The following is a 6,000-nucleotide window of genomic DNA, read 5'->3' as shown; positions in this document are numbered from 1 at the left end:
TAATCTGTCCCTTCGGCGTGTATGCATCTTCTATTCTATTTTTCTTCGGACCAGAATATTATTTGTAGTTTAATTTATTGGGTTGATGTATGGTGGACCATTTAGTATGTGTAGTTTCTTCGGCACCTCAAGCGATCGGTATCCGCTCCCCTCGTATATATCAGGTTTGTACAATGTAAGAAATAGCGGGCTAAAATATTTAGCGGAAGCCCTTCCAAAAAGCTAAAAGAGCTGTAGCGAAAGCTATAGCGGAAGCTAAATCATTTAGCGGAATAATAAAATAATCAATAATTACATACAAATTTAGAAGAATCATTGGTCTAACACTCTAAAAATAGACTCAACACATATCTTGACTGTCCAACTGTGCCTCTACTGCTTTGTCTATGATCCACTCTATTTAAATTGATTCTTTAACTCTTTTGAATAAATCTTTAGCGGACATATCGGATATTTATTACCGCTAAATTCTGTAAAACTCCCTTTAGCGGACAAATGTTGTATAGCGTAGTGGTAGGTCTCCTAAAAAGCTAATAGCGGGCTATTAGCGGACTATTTTGTACATTGGGTTTGTAACAATTCTTTTGTATATCGTCCAACTTTAGTTTCTTGAGGAATGCTACTTGACTTGTATGGAGTAGTATGCATCTCATATAGTCATAGTCATAGAGGCAGCAAGCAGAAATGTAATTGTGAGCACGTCTGTGGCAGAACCACCTGAATTATCCCGGCTCAAGTGCGCAGGGCATCACCATAAAGGCAACACTAGCTCAAACGCACTTCAAACAGAACAATTCTTGGTCTGTCGGGTAACGTCCCGATACAACCACCGGTTCTCGGATCGAACAAGCATACCCCGCACGAAGGCGAGTCCAGAGATATTACAACCACAAGTTTTGCAACACAGGCATAAAATGATTACAAACCAGTTCTAAAATATTATTACAAGTACAAACTTTAAAAAGCAGTTATACAAACCATAACTTTAACTTCAGAGTTTGAAAGCAGCGGAAAGAGACAACGATGGCTACAACACGTCGCAAAAGTATACCAAGCTAGCCCAAGCAAGGTATCACTCGTCATGGTCATTGCCGGCCGAAGACGAATCCCACTCTACAGACCAGCCAGGAGGCAAAGAGTAGGGATAGGTCAAACTAGCGACCTGGTCCTCAAGACTCATACCTGAAAAAGGGTTTCAACAGCAAGGCTGAGTATTCTAATACTCAGCAAGACTTAACCGTCAACGGGTATAATTAGCCCACTATAGCTAGACTATGCAAGGTTTGTGAGGCTCTGGTTTTCCTTTTTGCTGAAAAGTAATAAAGAGTAGATCCTTACTTTCAAGTTTTAGCTTTCAAGATTCTAGTAGATTAACCATTCTATGTAAGCAACTATTATCCAAACATGGTAGAAAAACTAAGCAAACATCAAGATTAATAAATAATATTGTTGCTCTTATTACTCTGTGTGGCAAAGGGATCAAGCAGTCTCATTTCATCGTGAGAGGCGGACGATTCTGAATCGAAATTCAACCTTGCAAGGATAACCTAGCACACACGCTTGAAGCACCGTCGAGTCACTTCTAAGCAACCGTTGACATTTCTTTTCGGCTTGTGGATAGGGTCACTCTCCCCGACTACAGGGCTCCAAGGTCCACCCGTGCCCGGTCCACCCTTGTCCCTTGAAGTCATAGTGTTGATCAACAATAACATTTAAAAAAACCTATCTCTAAAGAGAGAGTGAAAGGTATATCCACTCCCCGGTCCAATCGGCTACTAGGCTTGTCGCGTACCATATTTACGGCATGTGGCTAGTACTTTCAAAAACTTAACCACCGCTACCACACACCGCGACCTTAGCAAGTTCATCAACACAGACGGGGTCTCACAAAAGGTCATGATATCGAACACAACCCCGTCTGTCATCCTTATATTGATAACAGAAAGTAAACAAGTAATTCCTATAAAGCTCGCGAGTGACAGGCAATTACTCGACTTTTACCGGTCCTATAAGCTTAGCAAGTAGTCGATCTCGAGTCTAGTGTTCAGTACATAGGTTCCTAGGATCATGCATCTAGGGTTTCAATTCAAATCCTAAGAACTGTAAATGCACAAGTAAATAATAATAGTAAATGATAATAATTTGAAATATAGGTTATGTCCGGGGCTTGCCTTCTCGGTAGTTGCTAACTATTTCAGCTCTAGGCTCTTCCGAACTTTGGTTCGGGGCTTCAGTTAGTTCAGCAGTGTTTACTCGAGCTTCGAGATCACCTCCGTCAGACTCCGGGATCAGCTCGTACGTCCCGTCCGATAAAACAGTCGTATCTATATGTAATGCAAGAACAGTATTATAAACACACATGGGCAATCGTTTATAGAGTAGTTAAATAACAAATTTAACTACACAAGGCATCATGATCAACAGCACAAGCAAGTATACTAACTTCATAAAATGAGTGGTGGTTGATTCCTATAGCATTTAACTCAAGGTTTGCTAATTAAATAAACAACTCAGATCACAAGTAGCAATAAATTTAGCAACAATTACCCTAAACATAACATGAACAGACTAAGCTACCCTGCAAAAATCATGCCAAGACATGTAGCCAATTAATCACAACAATTCTTTCATTCAGATAACACCTAGATCAAGCTTGAATTATACAGGTCAAACTAGAGAAAAGTAGAAGCTCAAAATTTAACAGGAGGTTGACACAGAAAAGGACTAGCTACTGTGAAATTTGCATGATTTTATCTATAGAGAATTAATTATGAGAAAATAAACAAAACAGAACAACAGATTATCAAGATTCATTTTTAGCTCCTGTTCTAGCCATGAACTGAGGCTCAAACTTCCTGGACAATCTAAGATCCTCAAGAAGAACATGCAGAAATATTTTCATGATTTATTATGAACAGAAACTATTTACCATAATTAAAGTCTACCAAACAAGGATTAAATCAAAGAAATAGAAACTCATGAGAACTGACCACGAAATTTTTATAGAAAAATTAGTGTCACATGTGTAAACTACCATAAAAATTTCAGAGCAAAACAAGCTTTTAATCATCAGATAAGAAAAAGATAAATCATTTAGTATTTATTTACCTAGTGACACAAAACCATTTATACAGCAAAAACTTGCAACAAACACCTAGCTTATTGTGATTCTACTGCAAAGAGCTACTTTCAAGGATTCCAAAACATCTGAGTTTACATTTTTCTGAATTTCCTATGATTTTCTATGGAATTTCAAAGTTCACTGCAAAAATTACAAAGGAGTCCCTGCTGGCACTATTCATATGAATCTTGGGCTATGCATAAAACCCCCCGGGTTGTCTTGAATTTGAACCCGAGGTCCCTGGCCGCGGGGAAAAGGAACAGAGGGAGGATGGCCGGCCTTTACCGACGCCTCGGCTCACCGGCGGCGAGGTCTGGGTTGGGGAAAACGAAGAAGAGGCCGAGACGAACCCAAAGGTGGTCTTCTTGGGGCTCGGGGTGGTCGGATTGGGGTTTCCCCGCGGAGCAGTTGCTCCGGCGGCGGAGGAGGACGGCGGAAGCGGCGCTCCGGCGGCGGATTGGCGACAACAAGTGGGGGAAAAGCCTCACGGGAGCAAGGTGAAGCTTCTAGGGTGGTTGGGAGGGGCGGAGCAATACTAGACTGACGGGTCTACGGCGAGCAGGGCGGCGGCGGTGCTCGGGCTACGGCGGCGGGGTGATCCAGTGCGAATTGGGCGAGGAGGAGAGGTGGGTGAGCTTCGCGGCGCCAAGGCGGAGCTGCTGGCGGGGTTAATTTGGGCGGAGCGGCTGTGGAGGTGCGGCTCGACGGCGGCTTGAGGCTCGCCGGTGTTCGGTAGAGCGGCGGTGGCGGTCTGTGGCGTCTAGGCAGGGAAAGAGCGAGAGAGTGAGGGGAAAAGATCAAGGAGAGCCCCCTGGTTCTGGTGCGCGCGAGAGAAAGGAGCAGCGGGCTCTGTCCTGGCCGGGCCACGGCGGCGGCGAGGTGGCAGCCGCGAGGAGCTTCTGGGCGGCGTGGCGAAGGGAGGGGAGGTCCAGCGCGAAGAAGAGGGCGTCGAGGAGCTTCTATGCGACGCGTGGAAGCTAGCAGGCGGGAGGTGGCGCGGGAGGGCGGCCCAGAGCGGCGGGCGGGCGGCGTGGCGCCGTCGGTCGGCGGCGAGAGAGAGCAGAGGAGCTGGAGGAAGGGGAAAAGGACCCAAACGAAATTTCCAAAAACTCCAAGGACCAATCTGTAAACCAGCGATAACTTTTTAAAATAGAGCTCAAATGAAAAAGTGCCCAACATGAAAGTTGTTCAATTTTTCAAGATCTACAACTTTGATGTTGTGCAAAAATTTATTTGATCAAAGATTCAAGAGCTAATTTTGAAAACATGGAAAAAAATTTTAAATTCCAGGAACTTTGTCTTTTTCAATGTATTTTCACTTTAAACATAGACTTAAAAGCAAAATTTGCTGCCATGTAATAAATGCTCTGAATTTTGCAAAAACACCCTCCACAAAAGTTATAAATGCATACTCTATTCAATATAACTGCAGAGAGGACCTTGCATAAAATCATAATTACACATAGAACCTTTTTATATTTACAAAAAGATCCTTTTTCAAGCAATTCAAGTATATGATGCATGATTTGGTTCTAATTACCCTAAATTGGCTATTTAAAAACCTGGGCCGTTACAACGTCATTCTCTAAAGATTTTTTTTTGAAATAAATTCTCTAAAGAAATCACTTTTTGGCATCATCAGTCCGCTGTTTCTTCAAGTGATAGCCATTCTACAGAGATGGACCATGCTGAATGTTTAGTTCCGCGAAAAGTTCCCAAAATTTTTCACTGATGCACATCACATCGAATTTTACGATACATACATAGAGTATTAAATATAGTTAAAAATATAACTAATTGCACAGTTTGGTTGTAAATGACGAGACGAATCTTTTGAGACTAATTATTCCATGGTTGGACAATAGTTGCCAAATAAAATCGAAACGTGCTACAACAACTTTTTCGCAAACTTTTCGCGAACTAAACACACCTTGCTCGCACTTGCACACGACAGGGAGAGCAGAGCAGATGTAGCTGTCAGTCTGTCATGCACACACAAGCCGTCGTCCTGTGACTCTCAGATTGTTGCGTCTGTCTGTGTTTAGTTCCTCCAAACTTTCCATCACATCGAAATCACATCAAAATATTAAATATAGTAAATAATACATGCATGGAACACTAAATATGAATAAACAAAATAACTTATTGCCCTTGCCGCCGCTCCCAAAGTCCCTACCGAACTGGAGAGAGTGCTCCCAAAGTCCAAAGATGGACGCGGACGTGTGCTGCTCCTTGTCTCGAGAATCCTTCAGCTCTGCACACAAACGAATGGGCCGAGCAGACAAGTTTGTGAGTGAAATTCACCGCTGGACCTTAAAATTGACTCGGAATGACATTCAGGTTCTCAAACTTTCAAAAGATATATTTCAAGTCTTTAAACTTATTAAACGTATCACATGAGGTTAAAAATACAGTTGCTTAAGATAAACCAAAAAATTATAATTTGTTCAAAAATTAAATTATATACAAAACATATACATAAAAAATCAGAACAATTTTTTGTACAAATATATTCAAATACAAAAGATCTGTATAAAAAACTATAGGAAAATAAAACTCATATAAAAATTTTGTAGAAAAATAGAAAAATTAAAAAGATAAATTTTGGAGGAACCATTGGGGAAAAAATGGACATAAAGTTTTGAAATAAAATTTTGGAAAAAAATCAAAAATATAAGAGCTGAACATAAAATTCAAAAATAAACTTTGGACCAGCATGTGAACTCCACATACTTCTGCTTTATAACTTAAAAATTGGTTATTAGGATTTTACATGACACGTACAATTAGCAAGTTTGAGGATCTAGAAGTGCATTTTAAAAGTTTGGGGGACCAAAATGACACTACGAGCCAAGTTCTAAGTAGTGGATGCAGTTTAC

Source organism: Panicum virgatum, chromosome 9K, assembly GCF_016808335.1.
Source record: "Panicum virgatum strain AP13 chromosome 9K, P.virgatum_v5, whole genome shotgun sequence".
Taxonomy (NCBI): domain Eukaryota; kingdom Viridiplantae; phylum Streptophyta; class Magnoliopsida; order Poales; family Poaceae; genus Panicum; species Panicum virgatum.
Note: the sequence above shows the minus strand (reverse complement) of the source record.